Here is a 19,356-nt window from a genome sequence, read left to right as displayed (position 1 = left end):
GCATATGACTTACCTCTATGCATTGTGGTTTTTCCAGATACAAAGTAAGAGCTTGAATAAGACAAGTTTTTAAAGTCCTTTACAGTCTTAAAATACTTTAAGTGGAAAACATGTAGTCGTTCATTTATTCATTCATTCAATACCTATTTATCAAGCCCCTGCTATGTACTAGGCAGTATGCTAGATGTTGACAATTCTAAGGTAAAAGCCTGCTCCTGACTTCTAGGAGCTGATCTAGAGAAGCAGTTTAGGGTGATGATTAAGAACTCAAGCTCTGGAATAAGACTGTCTGGGATGTAGCATTTTATGATTTTGGACACTTTCCTTAACTCTCAGCACCCCAGTTTCCTCTCCTTTGAAATGGGAGTGATAACAGTCACACGCTCACAAATTTGTGAGAATTAACTGAGTGAATACAGGTAAACCTCATTGACAGAACTTGGAATGCAGTAAGTATTTAATAAACACTAGTATTGTCAGGAGGAAAGTCAAAGAGGAAAACAAACAGTACAATAAGTATGATCATTGTGTGTGGGGGGGTGAGGGGGTAGAGACAGTGCACAGGGAGCTAGAACAGTAAATCAAAGAAAATGCAAATCAGTATGGAGGACTCAAGAAAGTTTCCTAGAAGAGTGAATATTTTATCTCATATTAAAGAATTAACAGAAGTGGCTGAAGAAGGTACAATCTGGTTAAATATTTCAATGTGAACTATTTTAAAAGTATAACAGAATTTCACCAAAAGATAGCAAGTAACTAAATGTTTACTCCACTTCAATACATGCTAACTAGTGAATCTAAGTTCACAGGCTTTGCTCATTCACTATACATCTCCATTTCCAAATAAATGCAACATAGCATCCATTTGAGGTTTCCAATGGCAGTCATATGCAAGGAAAAACAATTCATATAACCAATCACATTGTTCTAGAGAGACTTGATCCTAAACACAAACGCCTCTCCAACTGTGACATTTCAAATGCAGTTTTGAATGAGGGTCCATTGTGGTACTCTTTCCATCATATTGCTCACCTAATTCTTTCCCTGTGATAAGTGTCTTCAAATAGTTGAGATGCTGCCACGCAGACACTAGTTTAATTTATATATTGCTAGGAGGTACATTACTAGGAACAAGTTTCAGGAAAGACTTTTATCTAGGAGAACTGTCTAATGCTCAGAATTGCTAAACCCTCTGGAAGCCTCTCTACTACCCTTCCAGAAAGTGCTGTTCCTGGCACTAAAAACATTCAAATAGACTAAAAAATTATCTACGCATGTTTTAACATGGATTGTGAGAGGTTGAAAGAAGTGAGGAATTTTTTGTATGGAGGGAAAAGGTGGACAAAATGACTTCTAAATTTCAACTCAATCGTCAAGTGCAATTTAACTATTTAAATACGCATTTTACTGAGTACAAAATGAGTCAGGAATATGAGAATTTCCTTTATAGTTCTGTTTATGCCTATTGTCTTGGTGAAATGATTAATGGAGTACACTCTGAATCTCAAAAGTATCCATTGTCACTAGGGAATATTAATTCCTTTTAAAGTGATACACCTCTAGGAGTCTGTCATCCAACCCTACGGAGGTAAGCTGGATTCTGTGGCTGGAAAGAAGAGTCTTTTTGGTTTTCCTACTAAAGTAAGGTTTTTCTCTATTAAAGGCTAATGTCATTTATTTCTTCTCTCAGCTCCAACCCTCCACCTGCTAGGCCTAAAGTATCTCATATATTTTTTGTAGGTAAGAGTAAGAAAATAATTAAGAAAAAGAAATAGTTTCTACAACCAAGGAAAACTGAAGGATTTCAGCATTTATCTGAGCTCTGGTTGCTAAAAGTTATAATTGAGGAAACATATCTTTATTTGATCCCTTACCCTCCACCCCACTAGTACTAATTTAGGACCTCATTTCCTTTTGCTGGATTATAAGTACAATGTTGAAATGTTAATCCTTATCTGTACCTTAGTCAACACCATGGCATGATTAAAGATTTAAAATATAGACTTGTCAAATATGCAGATGACAAAAAGTTATGATTAAAATATGTTTTTGAGGAAAGAAGCTAAAAATTGTTTTTAATGAGCTAAAACAATAAGCCTACCCAAAGAAAAGCACAATTTAATATAGATAAATTGAAAGCTCTACCGTTAGCTTAAAATGGAACAAAAAAGGATGGATGAGGACAGACAGGAGTAAAGGTTGTTCAGATAAAGAAACTCGGGGATTTATCTGGGATAATGTGATCCGATGGTGTGACAAAGCTACTAAGAGTGGGTCATGTCTAGGTTGAAACAAAAGAAGAAGAACGTCGGGACCAGTGAACAAACAGTCCCATGGTTTCGCTGGGACCACATGTGGATACTACGTTCAGCTCTGTAATTTAAGGTAAAATTGACCATAGTTTATTGAGAACAGATGAAGAGGGAAAGCATGCATAGCCGAGTTAAAAAAAAAAAAAAAAGTTAGGGAGGTAAAATAACTACACAACAACAATACTATAATAACTGCAACATTGATAAAGTAGTGGAACGTGCTGTAGTGTACTGGAGACACTTTAAACAAGTTGTCTGCATTGACTTCTGCATAAATCCTAGGAGGTAATAATATTAGCTTCCTTTTTTTCAGATGAGAAATCTGATGCTCAGAAAAAGTAATTGGTCTAAGATCACTTTCATACTAAATATTCGAAGGCATTTGTGTAGAAGTGAGAAAGACTTGTTCTTTTAGTGGGCCATGAATGGAAGCTACAACCTGATACAAAAGAAAAAATTCCTAGTATCCATAACTGCATCAGAGTGGAATTGTCAGCCCCCTTAATGGTGAGTCCTCCTTTGCCACGTGAGATCAAGCTAAGGTGAACTGTCAGGGACAGAATTTGCAGGAAAAAAGCATTTCTGTGCTGGGTGGGAGGTGGAGTTAGGTAACATTTAGGTTTTCTTCCAACATTAAAGTCCAGGTTCTGATTCTGAGAAATGGGATACTTTTGTTGCCTTGGTATCATATACTATTGTCAAATCAAAACAAATCAAATAAAAAAGTCATTCAAATCAGTTGTTATGCTGAACTGGCAGGCCTCTTCAATTAAAATAGCTGTTCCAATTAATTGTGTAAAAACACTCTAATCCATTTCTGTGACTGGTCACATTTCGTTCGGATTTGCTTTTTTAAAAAAATAATTTTATGAATATTACCTATACATCATACTGTAGCAAGAGTAACAACAGGGCCTTTACCCACAAAGTTATAGAATACAATTACGTCAAATTCTCTCACTGCTCACTCTGGATATAGCAGAAGCTTAATGCTGCTGAATGGGGTGAGCTTCTGACAAGCCACTTCTAGATATGTATTAATGTCACAACTGAAAGATTTCAGCTAATGTTTGGCAATGAAAAATAAGAGTCCTTTATCATTTTTTTGAATCTGCATCCTGCCTGAAAAGTAAACTCAAATATTATATGTGGCCTGTTGTAAGTGGAGGGAAACTCTCCAACTAAGATCAAATTACAAGGTATTCATGAAAGAATGTTACCTAGGATTGGCATGTGCGGTGTATGTGTACACAACCAGTTTCCTCTGCCTCCCACCAGTTCTTGTCAGTTATTTCAAAGTCAAACTCAAGTAAAGAAAAAGGATAGTAACTGCGGATTGTATGCATGAAGCAACAATAGAGAAACTCGGAGAATCCAGGGCAAATACTTGTTACCTGGCGCAGTAGATCCACAAAACTCTAAGGTTTCCCTTATATAAACTCAGAGACAGAGATAGACAGAATATAGACAATGGGCTTATTCTAGTCCATCCGTTTGTCCGTCTTCCCTTTCTTCCTTCCTTCCTCCCTTCCTTTCTTTCTGCCATTTTTTTTGTAGCTTCTGTAGCATGTCAAATCCTGACCAAGTCCAATCCTTTATTTTATACTCTCACTGTCCCATGTATATATCTCTTCTTTATTGTATTAACTTAAAATTATTTGTATGACCATTTTATTAATATCCATTTCCTCACTAAAACTGTATACCCTATTTGAAGGTAGGGATAATGTCTATGTTTGTTCACCTTTGTTCCCAGTGTTTTGGGATAATGCTTGTCACACGGGGTACCTGTCAGTAAATATTCAATGAATGAACAAATTAATAAATGCAACCTTGAAGAACAAATTTTGATTAACCAGAGGCTTTATAAACCATTTGCACAAGCTCCAGGACAGACTTTATCGTATACAAAGAATAGTTTCACAGAAAAGTTTGAGACAAAACCAATCTCACACTGTTGGAGAACACTGCCATTAATTGTGTCATCTCTGAAAACTAAAATGGGCAATAACACGGCCTACAAATCAACCCTAAATTGGCCAAAGTCTAGAATGCTTTTCCATCCCTAAATTATGCAATTTTATCACTGCAATCTATCAATCTTTTCTTTTTTTTGGCGTTGGTGGGGGGGGGGCGGCGGGAAAGCCAAGTCAGATTTCTAGGTTTTCAAATTGTACTTCATAAGCTCCTAGCTAACACGCAATGGGTTTGTCTTGAGTTACCAAGCAATGAGATTTGACATCAGGCAACAGATAACTCCATACCACATCTTAAAAATACCTTTTCATGAGGCATACAAAAGGATAACCTTATGCAGATTTTGCTGGCTGGCTTGATAGATGCCTTTAACCACTTTCTGTAAGCTAAATGAACAGAGACTATTTCACAGATAATCTGTATACAATTTGTATAACGCTCATTACAGCTGTCACAGAACAGAGATGTCAAAACAATATCTATATTCACAAACTAGAATACTTTATAGATCTCATGTAATATATTAAAAATTTGAGGATTTTTGTTTTACCGTATTTTGATTAAATGATATAGTTCTGATTTCTCGTTCTATTACAACTCGTAGGCCTTTTAATGATAGACAAAGGAAATTAATATACTTTTTGGAAGAAAAATTATATCTTAAGCTTTCTTACTCAAGGTATAAATCTGAAGCCTCAAGGGCCTGGAAGAAAGACATTTATAGAAGCTGTAATGTTATGTTAAGTACCTGCTATTAGCAAATTTACTAATTTTTTTCATTCACATTATTGTAGGGGGGGTAATAAAATATATCAGGTTGCACTTAATGCATTCTCATTTTTATATGCTTATGTAGGACTTTGTTTTACAAAAGTACAATATCTTCTGCATATAACCATTACTTCACCCATAAACATTAAGATGTGTTCCAAGATTTTATGCTAAGTAGGAAAACCCTTATCTCTATTTCAGAAAGCTTTTACAGAATTCTTCAGATCTGAGAAGTTAAAATCTATTCTTTTACAGGTCTTTTCCTTTTCAAATAACTCTCTGTAAGGAGCAAGCGCTGCCCAGCAGAGTTGTTCCTCAGATGCTCATTGACAGAATTATTCATTTTATACCCAAATTAGCTGATATGTCTTCTTCACATCTAGAGAAATCCATTCATAATGCATTCCTATTAAATCCAAGGCAGAACATATTTTCACTGGAGTTTTTTTGTGTTTGTTTATTTGTTCATTTATGTATTTTATTAGCTAAAGTCTATACTTTTTCAGATTTCCTTAGTTTTACCTAATGTTCTTTTTTTGACCCAGAATGCCATCCAGGATACTGCATGACATTTACTCATCATGGCTCTTTAGGTTCCTCTTGCTTTTTTTGATGACCTTGACATTTTTGAAGAGCGCTTGTCAGATAGTCTATAGAATATCCCTATATAATTGAGATTTTTCTAATGCTTTTGCCATGATTAAACTGGAGTTATGGGCTTTGAGGAGACCACAGAAGGTGCCATTCTGTGCTACCTCATAACTCTGATAAGCAGACATACTACCGACATGACTTATCACTGCTGATGCTGACTTTCATCACCTGGCTGAGGTAGTCTGCATCAGGTTTCTACGCTGTAAAGTTACCTTCTTTCTCCCCTTTCAATACTGTACTCGTTGGAAAGAAGGTATTAGGTGCAGCCCACACTTAATGAGTCGGGAGTTGTGCTCTGCCTCCTTGGAGGTGGAGCATGTATATAAATTATTTTAAATTCTTTTGCATAATAGATTTGTTCACTGGGATATGAACAAGGAAATCTTAAAGCAATGCTTATCTGATTACTAACAAGCCATGTAGGCCTAATAAAACCACTTAACTTTGTTGGGCATCATTTATAAAGAAAATGTTTAAAATTTTTTAATACAGTTGTAATTTGTTAAACATATACTATGTACCAGATTTTGTTATGAGGCACTTAGTTAATCCTGTCCCATTAATCACTATAACAACCTTATGAGGAAGGCATTATTATTCTCATTTCATAGATGCAGAAATTTGAAGCTCAGAGAAGTAAAGTAGCCTGTCCAGTTCACACTCACAATCCATCACACGCTGAAATTTAAACTATATACATGTATATGCACACACACACATATAGGCATTACATATTATAAAATAACACCTTACCATATATAATAAAGGCAGAAAGCATGTCAAAGATTCTGATTTGTGTATTTTAAAGAAAGAGAAGACTTTGCTTATTGGAAATTTCTAAATTTTCCCTATTTATTTTGTATCACAAAGAATATAAACAGCTTCCCCATCTCTACTACCACTAAAACTAGTAATCACCTGGTTTGAGGTATCCAGTTCTCTATGAGTTGTCATTTAAGTGAATAAAACTCCATGATATAAAGCCATGAGAATGTAATAGGAGTGTGTGTTTTTAAAATGTGAATTTCCCAGTGAGCATATTTTATTTCTAGGCATAAATATGCATTTGCTTAAATATACACATGTTCCATGTTACAAGACCATTATTCTTGCTCAGCAAACACGGAATTTCCATGTTTTTACCAAGTCAGATTTCTGCTCAAACATTTTATCTGAAATGTGCATGACTACCAGAGCATGCATATTTCTAATATTAACCAGGGCTATCTCTACGCTATATAAAGTTATGAAATGCATCATCTGGCATGATCTAGTTGATAAATGCCAAAGAGCATTTCACACGTCACTGTTAAAAGATGCACATGTTTACAAATGTAAAATACCCCAATTCAAAACACAAGGTTGAACTTAGGTCATTTAAAAGGGGGAAAAAAATGCCACGTGAGACATATAGGTCAGCAAATATCACTTATTATATCTTAATCTCTAAGTAAAGAGGGCTTTCGGTACTTAACCAATTCTGCACTGAAATGGTTAATGCCTTTATTTTCAAAATGGAACCATGAAGCATTATTTTTTGCAGTGAGATTCACTTAATTTGCAAGGATCGAACAGACTTTAAAAAAAATCAAATCATTCTTTTATATAAGCTGTCTATATAACACAAATAGAATAGAGCAGTCTATATCTTGCCTGATAGTGAAAATATGTATTTTTAAGTGGTTGGAAGCTTTGATATAAGGCTTATTAACCCCAGACTTAAAAAGTAATCTGACTCAATTACCTAACATGTTCCGTACTACATTCTGTAAATGCATGGGGTACGCAAAGGAATGGAACTCTCTACTTCTATTTGAACTTAGAAATTTTAAACCTCTTTTAAAGCCTCAGGATTATACTTTCATTTCAAAAGATGGGAATGGGGTCAAGCTTATCTTATGTAATATTGAAAATTACTTTTAAAGTCATTTGAAGTTAACAGCTCCATTAGAGCCAAACACAGAAACATTTCCAGTCATAATTTTACGTTTTCACAGTGTTTATTACCTAAGTAAAACACTTGGATAATATCCCCAGCTCTAAAATGTCAGTGTTATCTTTGATGAACACTTCTGTTTTATTTTTATTTACATAAGTTCTATTACAATTTTCCCCTTGGAATTTCACTGGGAATCTAATTCTCTAGTTGCTTTTCCTATTCTTTTTACCTCATTACCCTATTACTTTAGGCAATTGTCAGAGCTGTGCAAGCGAGTCTCCCTACCATCCCAGCTCTTGTCATTCATCATTTCATAATGAACTGCAGAATCCAAAACCATTTCTCACCATTATTACTGTTTATGTCTACGTCCTTTAAAATTTGACAGTAAGTTTTTATCGCCTTTTTAGTCACTTTTCTATCAAATCTCACTGCCTCGGAGTGAGTTGCAGAACCTGTATCCCACTTACTTATTAATGTACCCCTCCAATCATCCATCTTTCCCTCTATTTATTTAATACTATATGGAGAATGGGGCAGAAGAGATGCAAGGAATTTGCTGCAGCATAGAATGCACAAACTTAAGAAAGAGGAATAAATTATGATATTGTAACAGAACTGCTAGGATTTAAATATGGCTGGAGCATGAACCATGGAGAAAATGTGAGAAATGAGACTGGATAGGTGAGCAAGGGCCAGTTTAAGATATGGAGTTTGAACTTGATTCTAAGGGTTCCCTGGGGCCATTGACGCAGTTTAACAAGGAGAATGGCAAGATTAGGTTTTGACTTTTGGAAAAGCTCTGGTTGGTCAATGTAGTTTGCACCAGCGTAGATATTAAGATCTTGCAAAGTAATTTCATATATATATGCCGTATAATCATAACTTCCTTAATTTCTCTCCTATATGCTTTCTCGCTCTGTTACATCAAACTTAGAGCATTCAATTCTGATTTTGTTACCTACAAACCTAGGTCACCCATTCACCTGCTGTTTTATAACGTATCTTTCTGTAAATCTTAAGCAAAATTCTTTAAAGATATTTCTTTGAATAAAAATAATAAAATCAGCTGAAGATTATGGACTACCGCAACTCAATTACTGTCTGTAATTCACCCTTTTCAGAGCTCTCAATATCAACTTATCCATAAAAATAGAGAAAAAGAGAAGTAAAAAATAAAAATTGGTATGAAATGAATAAATCCCTGCCACATGATAAAAGTGGATTTAGAACTGCTCTTTTAAAAAGGTAGCTGCTTAGGTGATAAAATATGAAGTTACCAAAGGAAAAATCCTAGTCCAAAATATTTCTTCTATGTTTCTATAGGCCTCTCTATACTTGCCTTACTCTGAGACCAGTTATTTTGAAAAGCGATAGAAATTTTAACATGGTCATGTTTCCATCATCTCCACTTCACTACTACTTATTTCTATTTGGCCTCGGCCTAGATATACCTATTTTTCTTTAAAAAAAATAAAGTTTACATTACTTTGATTACAAAAGTGACACATGCTCATATTGTACAATAAATGCTATAGACATAAAAGAGAGAATGAAAAATATATTCTTCAATTCCACCCTGTGAATGTTTGGGGTGTGTTGCCTGCCAACGGTTTTATGCATATACTTAAAATATACATCCACCCCTCTACTACCCACTATCCCAACACTAAGTCAGGGCTGTAATACATGTAGATCTTTTCTAACATGAGGACAATGACAGTATCTATGTATAGATTTGTGAGGATCAGATAAAATAATATCATTAAAGTTTGTCCCAGACTTGGTATACACTAACTGCTCAAAATATTAGCTATTATTTTTTATTGCTATTATTATTCAGGTATATAAATGTGTTCACTCAACATCTTGTGAGCATTTCTCTTGTCAAAATATGATTTTTCACAGCCGCAGCCGTGGTGTCACTGAAAACAAGGACTTTCACCAGACAATCCTAGATTGGAGTGCTTGCAGGCTCTGCCCTTTTGTACGGTGGGAGCTTGTAAGTGGGTTTCTCAATCAAAGCTGTGGATAATATTGTTTACCTTTCAGAATTTTTTTTAGGACTCTATATCATGTGTGCAAACTATCATAGTAAATACCAAATAAATAATATCTACTGTTTCCAATGTCCCTGCTATGATAGCTATAATGAACATGTTCTTGTTTATTGCTTTTTTCTCCTTTTGAATTATTTCCTTGGAAATAATTCCCAGCAGTAGGATTTCTGAGTCAAGGAGTATAAAGAAATAGTTATGTTCTTTGTATTTACTGTTATGTTGTTTTCCAATAAGTTTCAACCAATATATAATGTAATAAGCAAAGTACCTCATGTATTTAAATAACATTCCTATACCTGCTTCATTCGAGTCCAAATCCTATGCTCATTAGTTAAGAAGGGGAAAATCTGGGATGGATTTTATTGCAGGAATTCCAAACTGTTGGGAACTGAACAGATGCTGCTAACTCATTTTACATTTGAGAGACCATCAGTCAGCCGTGCTCAGCAACAGCTTTCAGAAACATCTGGATTTAAGCTTACAGCCTAAACGTGACAGGTTAAGTAGTATATAGTTATAAAATAGCTGCATGCCTTGATTCTCAAAAATCTGAGTTCACTGAGATTTTTACAATTTTTAAATAATCAAAAAAATTGCAAACAATGTAAGCATTAAGACTCACATAAACTACACAGTATGTCATTTTGGTATTATGGACTTCTGGTCGAGTTGGAGTTTAGGAAGGCTCAGAGAATTTATACTAATACTATATTTAGAAGGCAGAAAAATCCTTACTAATAACTATTTTACTCAAAGGAGCACAAAGATATATGCAGTCTTCAAGTTATATTTATTGATTTTTAATTTATGGGAAACTGAAATAGTTAACTTATAAGAGTGGAGTAAGTAATAAAGGTAGTAAATGCATTGGCTAAAAATCCCAGCACTTACGACACTCTACCCATGTCATGAAGCTTACTGGAATATGCTAGCTCCTCCTGAAAGGCAGGTCTCACGTCTAACGTATTGCTCTTCAGAGATTACTGTATCACAGGCAGGCCTGCATCTGTGCTTAAGTAAATGGTTACTGTTCCAAACACTGTCATTGCATTAATATACCATACCCAAATTTTGTAGCTTGTTACAGCCATTCCTTTGCACTCGTTACGCTCACAAATTTTATGAATCAGGATTTCAGATGAGGTATAGTGGGGGTCAGTTGTTTCTACTCCATGATATCTGGGACTTTATTTCTGGATGTAAGGAAATGAGTAGTGGGGCTGGAATCATCTAAAGGCTCATTCACTTGCATATGTAGAGCCTGAGCTAGAATGACTCAAGATGGGGACTACTGACCAGACAACCTAAACATGGCCTCTCCATGTGGCTTGACTTCTTCAAAACATGGTGGCCTCAAGGCAGATGGACTTGTAATATCGTAGGTCAGGACTATGATCATGAGTATTGCAATGAACAAGATGGAAACTGAATTGCCTTTTATGACCCAGACAAATTCAAAGAGAAGGGAATTTTTTATGGGAAGATGGTATATAAGACATAGTACTATTTATGACATATTATACTATTATAACAATTTTTGGAAAATACAAATATTTAACTTATATTCTTTCTACTCTGTTAAATTTTTTTAAAAAAATGTATTTTCTTTGCATAGTTTTAGTACCCAAACATGGTAGGGATTTTTTTTTAATACTAAATTTACAAACTATATATAATTTGTAAAGTACTCCTTCCCTCAAAGATTCTGGACAAGTAAAACTGGTGTGTCTTCCTGATAGAAAATCACCTCCTTGCCATTAATTTCTCAATTGCCCAGCAATTAGAGAAGGACCAAGCACATATTAATCTCATTTTCCACAGGGGATATTTTGCATTTGAACAGAAGAGAAATTCTCAAAATATTTAGTTAATTATCTGAAACATAAGCAATTTTAAAATATGCTTATAGAGTTTATTTGAACTTTTTAGTTGCCTATGATATATATTTTGGTCATGACTTTCAAAATTAGATCCAGTGGAAGATGTTTCAATATAGTAGAATAACACAGAGAGATATTTTATGCTCAAGATAATTCATTTCCATAGTGACATTTACCCCTGCAAACTGCACAGGTTTGATTTGTGAACTCAAAGTATGTAAGCTTTAGAGCCATATGAAACATAATGGTCACAAAATAAGAGAATTTCCCTTTCACTATGACATGAAGCCACTATGTGTACTCAATTCTCAGTTAAGATCTTTGTTGAGGGTTGAGTGTGGGCTTTCCATTTCTATTGTTAATTTTAATCATTTATTTGAACCAAAGTCTCTTTAGTTCATTACTTTATCTTGACTTAGTCAGTAAGAGGTAATGACAATTTCACTTTCACAAGTGTTTATTGATTTTCTATTCTTTTTTCTAAGCATAAACTTGGGATCGATTATTACTTTTATATACTGAGAAACTAAAATGAAATAAAGTAAAAATACATATTGCGTACGGTCATTTTCTCACAAACACTGCAAACAGGACCCTAATTCATTAATGTTGAAATATTAAACAATCTCCTCTACTGACTATTTTTTATCACTATTTGGTCTTTAAAAAATATATAACCTAGCACTATAATGTAGGGTTTATGAGCAAAAATGCACATAAACTAGTTTAAAATACTGTCTTTATTTGTGTGCTCTTATCAGAGTAACCTCGACTGGGGCGGTTTGTGTCAGCAACTCACTTATTTGAAAAAAAAAAAGGGGCGGGGGGGACAACAATTAATTATTTGCCTCTGATGTATTTTTAAGTTCAAATAAAATTTATATCCAGTCAGGAATGATGTTAGAAGTCGTTGTCCTAAGAATAGTATCTTTCTTACAGCAATTTTTATAAACGTATGGAAAATTATTCTAAACCCCTTCCCCACTCTTCGTTAACAAAAATGTGTTTTAATTCGTGAAAGAAGCATGAAAAATTAAGAGCTTTAGATTTAACTACTCAGAATGCCTGGGTTCAAATTCTACATATGTCTCAGAGTAAATATGTAACCTTTTAAAAATTATTTGATTTTATTGGTCCTCAGTTTTTAATCTATAAAAGGGATAATAATACCTACTGTTTATAAAAATGTATGTTAGGATGATGATACTGCTTAAAGAAGGCAGACTTATTAATACCTTATTTGTTACTAAACATCTTTCTTAAAATAGAATGTCATTTTCATACTTGCTTTGGTGACAGAACAGCCGATATCCATTTCCATCTTTACAGATAAATTGATTTATACCATACATAAGATGATAGCAATTTCATTGTCAAGAAATATGATTATGTTATATAGATGAGATAAATCACACCATAATCATGTTTCCACATAAAGTACAAACTAGACAACTAAGTATGGGAGGTTACTTCCCAGGTTCTATTCATATGTATTTGCTATTTTGACAGCTAACTCTTGATAGAAAAATATAAGACACAATAGATGAAAGACAAACAATATGGAGGGGTTGAAGAAAGAAACCCTTAAAACTGAGAAAGCTATACTCCTTAACTCCTTAATAGTTTCTTGTAAATTGGGAAAAGGTCCTTGTTATTCAGCACTAGCACCAGAATGCTTTAGACCACTTCGCTAACCAAAGAGTTGCCACCAAATGGTGTGAACGTCACAGCATGTATATATCCTACCATGATCTGTTGGCCACCCACAACACTGATGTGCCACACGCTGCTGATCCTCAGCATTCTATGGAGAACTCAGGTCAAGCGAGTCTTTTTTCCCCCTTTAATGTGTTTAATTTGTCCCACTATGCAAAGATGGATGAAAGCATGTCTGAATTCTATTTTGTCCCCACCCTGTTTTATCCTCTCTTCTTTGGCACTCCATGAAGAAAGGACAGAAGGACATTCGGGTAGACTGGAGTCTTTCTACCTCATATGGTTGATACTTAGCTATGAAGGCAGCAGCCCTCGAAACCTAGGCATCTGAGTGGTCAGGCATCTGAGATCAGGACAAAAGAGGAGGAAGAGCCGGCACAACCGCCTGCAAGTAGCAGTGTTTTGGCCTTGAATCAAAATACCAGAAATATTTTAATTAATAGGGACGATGACAAATAAAATAGGAAGTGAGATAAGAGGTCGTTGCCTGAGAACACAAGGCTTTTCTTCACATTTTTACAACTCTCTAAATGACCCACAAAAGAAAGTGCATGCAAATAATATTTTAAGTTCCAGGATGTGCTTTTGCTTTCCCAAGAAGGATTGCCCACAGATAAATCTAAGAAGGAGGTCATTAAATTGAACAGAAGATATTTAGAATAGGCCGCTTCACCCCATGTAAAGGAATCATAAGGCTTTCTTTGTGTTTTTAGAAGTTTTCAAATAAATAGTCAAATTCAATTAAGCTCTGTAACTTCAAGAGATGGTGTTTCTAAGAAGATAGGCATGGGGAGCCGCAGACGTGGGATTCCTCTATCTGTTAGCAGACCTGTGGGAGGGCGGAGAGAATTGAGCTATTGTGCTTCAATCAGCAGCATTGCCTATGAGTCACAGTCAATTTAACCATGGAGCTTCAGAGTCAGGATTGGGACAAATGGCTGTCTGAAACAGAACTTGAGGAAGGGGAAACTCATTTAGTATGAAAGAATTAAGGGTTTAGATGCAAAGAGTATTACAGAAAAAATTTTTAAATGGACTTAAGGTTTGAAGATTGACCAGAGGAGACATAGTAAAAGTGTCTGTAGTTAATCCCATACTTGGTTAAGAGCACAGATCACAGAGCCAGACTGACAGAGACTGAGTGCTGGCCCTGCCACTTAGCCTCTGGGTAATACTGAACAAGTTATTTCCTCTCTCGGTGCCTCAGCTTCCTCATTTGCCATGTGGAAAAAACATACTACTATCTACCTTGTATTGACTTTTGAAGGTATTTAATAAATTAATACATGTAAAGTTCTTTCAAAGGTTCTGACAGTTAGTAAAAGTCCTCAACATTTAACTATTACTGTAACCCAGAACCGCCCCAAGGAATATCTAATATTTACTCAGCATTCATTATGTGATAGAATTTATGCAAAGTAATTTACGTGCTTTATGTTTATTCTTAACAATCACCCTATGATGTAAGTATCATGACTACATCGATTTTACTGGTAATAAAAATGAAGGACAGAGAAGTTAAGGAAGTTGCCCAAGGTCACACAGCAGGAAAGTGGTACTGTCAAGATTCCAGTCCAGGCAGTCTGGCTCTAGGTACAACATACTTTGTCACTGTTTGGCACTGTCTTTAAACTTCAACTAGGAAATAGTGGACACAAACAATGCATTTGCTTTCATGCCTATTTATTTCAGTAGGTTTAGGTTTCTCAAAAATAGAGGCTGTAAGTGGATCCATTACTACCTCCCAGCATCTAGCAGAACACCTTGTCTGTAGTACATATTTGATTAAATAACTGGCTCACTGTCTATCCTTTGTTGATGACAGGTGTTTAGCTTTATGACTTGTGCCTGTATTCTAACATCCCATGACAGAACCCATTGCCATCTCCCATGGAGCAGTCCTGCCAACATGACCCCTCACTCTGCCCCTCAGCTTCCCATGAAGGGATAGTCACTGGTCTCCCTATTCATTTGCCTTCCCTCTTGTCCATCCTCTTTCTAGCACTTCCACTGTATGGCTATTATAAGGACTTTATAATAGCCATACAGTGGACTTTACTGAAAATAATGCCAGAGGAGAGAAGAGGAATGAAGAGGAGAGACAGGCCCAGGAATAGAGTCCAACAAGTCCTTTTGTCTTTCCATCTCTGAGGACTGCCTCGCCACCTCTCTTTTCTGGTTTTCGAGTCTCAGAAGTCTCCAAATGCAAAATGGGCAAATTGGCATTTGAAAAAAGCAGGCCACTGAGATGCCAGAAAAAAAATATTAGAACTTTCATTTTTAGAATAATAAGAACATTAATAAGAAATTCATATAAGGCCTGACTTTGGTAGTATATCAAATAGTCGTGTGTTACTCACCTCCCAAAGAAAGAGAAGTAACCCCACAGAGCTAATAGAATGGAAGGCTGCCTTCACATGATCGTCCTTATTCAGCATATTGTGATATGTTGCAGTTTAGGTGTGCCTGGGAAAGTAGATTCAAGGATGATTTTATCCAGTCTTAACTAAAGTAACCTCCATAGTGCAGAGTAGCATCTTAAAAAATACTAAGTAATCAGCACATATTAACAAGAAAATGGCAATTCTGAGATTCCTATTCTAGGCAAGTGTGAAATACTAAAAGCAAAAACAAAGATTAGCTAAGCAGATTGAATGAGAATCTTTGAAATTTCTGAAAACAAAGTTTTCAGCCAGAAAATATTGAAAATATCAAAATACCTACTTAAAATTCAGATTTCCTTTCACTATCCTTAACAATGAATTCTGTTCTAAGTGAATATTATAGCTTCAGATATTAGGTAATCAATGTAATTCATGTTCCTAAATTTAAAATAGAGAAGTATAAACTATCATGCAATTGGATAATTTAGAATATAGTTATTATACAATTTGCCACTAATTATCCAAGAGTCTGTTATCTTAACATTTGGGTCATATTAAATATGAATGGGCCTCAACATATTTAAGCCTCTAGAACCACCTGTATTTTTGGTAATTTACATGTTAATATTCTTAAACTGCTTTGCATATGGCGGACTTGAACTTTCCGACATCGGCTTGCCAACAAATATTCGAACTATCAAGTGTTATATTTCTTCCTGCCTGTCAGTAGACTGGTTTTAGCAGCTTTACCTATCTAGTATTTGATTATTTGAAAGTTTTATTGCAACCATTTTGAAATTAAATTCCTTTGAACATATAGGGTCTCTGGAGAATGCCTCTGGGAGAGAGGTTGAGGAAAATGGTCACAGCAGGGCCTCACCCAGTTCTCCTCCAGCCTCTCCACTTACATCTAGATTATAGATTAAGCTTCTGCCTAATAATTTGCTTAATAATAGGGTCCCATTGCTAAGAAATATTTTGAATTTATTAGTTCATTCGTTCAAATATATTAAAGCTTCACTGTTTTATTAACATTTTTAAGTTAAAAATATTCACTTATTCAAAAAAGCATTCATTTATTCAATAAATATTAAAACAACTGTTTATTGTGCCTTTGTTCTTGTTATTTAAGAACTGAGTAGAATTATTGTGCCTTTGTTCTTGTTATTTAAGAACTGAGTAGAATCAGTAGAAAAGACTACTGATGTTAGTAATAAGAATATAATTCTCACTTCTTATATCTGTGCAATTTCAGATGACATGGAGGTAAGGTCTGCTGGATGGAGCAAATCTTTAGCTACAATAAATATAGAGACTATCTATAAAGTATACAACTTCCTAATGAGTTAAACTACACATATCACTAAACTTTAAAATAGACCGTCATCCAGGATGTGGTTCTATAGTGTAACAGTTAGCACATCTGCTGTGGTTCTATAGTGTAGCAGTTAGCACATCTGCTTACATGCAGGAGGTCCTGGGTTTGTGCCCCAGTGGAGCCACAGTCCATGATCTACGGCCATGCCACCCTGAACAAGCCCGATGTCTGATCTCAGAAGCTAAGCAGGGTCGCACCTGGTTAGTACTTGGATGGGAGACAACCCAGGAAGACCAGGTGCTGTAGGCATAAAAAAAAAAAAAATACACCATCATCCAAAATTATCATCAGCCATTCCACAGTAATATATCATAAGTTTATCTATTTGATGCCAGTGAGTTTGGTGGCTTACAGGTATGTATTACTAATGATTCAAGATTTTCATGTTTCACTTGCATTTTATTCATATTTTGGCTACTGATTTGCTTTAGATAGAGATTTAATGCTTGTGCTAATGTGCATGCTCCTACAATAGTTCAACACAAACTTGGAAAATCCATGCCAATGTAGACCTATAATAATTGACCTGTACAGTTGTATAGTATATGTGAACAAATAACATTTATCATTTATTTTTACTCTATATTCTCCACTACCTACTTGCCAAAGGAAAAGATCTACATATGTCCCAAAATATTATCAGTAAAATTATTAGCTACCAGTAGGGCTGTACCTGGCTTTATATGATTTATATCACTTTCTCTGTTAAATACTACCTTTTCACTTTTTTGAGGGAAAAAATCAGATAATTTAGATAGGCAACTAAGACCAAACAAACCTGAAAATCTCTCACTTCTAATATTTCTGTGTAAGAATTAGAGTGTTTAGGTACAGAGCCTCCAAATATAAAGAAAAGATAATCCATGGAGTGTTTCATTCTTTAGAAATCTCTTTGATAAGAGAAGGGGCATATCTTTTGTACATTTTGTAAAGAGATTTAAACACTAAGAGGCCCTCTCTCTCTCAGACCAAGGGGCCAGGACCAAAAGGGGTTTGGAACTTCCCAACTTCACAGCAAATGATAATCTTCTACGGGAACAAAGGGCAAGGTTGACTCAGAATGTAATTAGGGTTGTGCATCTAAGCAAATGACATAATGTAACTTGTGGTATTAAAAAAAGAAAAGAAAAGAACACAGGGCCCAAGAAAAGGCTGTTAATGTTTCCACACAGACACAAGGCCATGGCAGAATAAAAACAAAACCTCCTTAATTAGCAAATTATAGCACAGGAGGTGATAATTTTGTAGCTGAGTAACCCACTTGTTGCGCCTCCCCTCTCCTCATGCAAGAGGGAATACTTGTAATGTTTATATCTAAAACAAATGACAGAGGGAGAACAAGGTTTCTAAGTAGACCAAATGTAAGAAGCTGAGCTCAAGTCCCATTTCTATGAAAACAGATGTTTTGTCAGCATTCCCTCTGATGCCACAGCCAACAGGATGAGACAGGCACATAAAGCAGAGAACCCTGGAACTCAGCCATGTTTACCCAGAGGCTGTTGATCTGTCCTGTTACCCAGGTGCTTTCCCATTGTAACATGTACCTGCTTTTGGAATATTTCTGTGTTCACATGATCATGGGCAGAGGAAAGAAAAGACATGAAATTTTCTGTCCGTACTACTCTAAAATGTCACCTCACAGCTTGTCTCGATACCAAGCCAAGAAATGACTTAGTCCGGCTTTCTGCCAACTGGCATGGAACTGAAGATTACTTGGCCTCCTGAAGGGCAATCTTCTTTTCCCACACAACAAACCTCACAATATACCTCACAATAGTCCCAATACTAATACCATGTACCTTTTGTGATATAGAACAAGGGCCAGCAAACTTTTTTCTATAAAGAGCTAGATTTTAAATTTTAGTCTCCATGGACCATTTGGTCTCTGTTGCAACTCCTCCACTCTGCCTTTGTAGGAGAAAAACAGCCATAGACAATATATCTATATCTATATCTATATATAAGCAAATGGGTGTGGCTCTGTTTCAATAAAACTTTATTTACAAATACATAGATAATATATTAATGAATGGGTGTGGTCATATTCCAATAAAAATTTATTTACAAACCTCAGTGGCTGGCAGGATTTAGACCAAGGGCCATAGTTTGCTAACCTTTGATATACAGGGTGAAAACTCAGAAGATAAATGAAGATTTCTCCTATTACACAGTTATCAGGGTAATGTATGGTAGGTACATAGTTAAGTCTCATTTTCATACATATATTTAAGTATAGTCCGAATTTGTCCATGGAATTCATTCATTTCTCTATTGACTAAAAAAAG

General features: G+C 35.3%; 1 protein-coding gene across 4 annotated transcripts in view; it reads right to left on the bottom strand.

Annotated features, from left to right (window-relative positions):
• The window catches only part of ANGPT1 (angiopoietin 1), a 232,150-nt gene that overhangs the window by 206,066 nt on the left and 6,728 nt on the right, over nucleotides 1-19,356 (bottom strand). The window lies entirely within an intron of this gene.

The sequence above is a fragment of the Pteropus alecto genome, unplaced genomic scaffold, assembly GCF_000325575.1.
Source record: "Pteropus alecto unplaced genomic scaffold, ASM32557v1 scaffold164, whole genome shotgun sequence".
Classification (NCBI taxonomy): Eukaryota; Metazoa; Chordata; class Mammalia; order Chiroptera; family Pteropodidae; genus Pteropus; species Pteropus alecto.
Note: the sequence above shows the minus strand (reverse complement) of the source record. Positions and strands in the feature narration are given on the sequence as shown.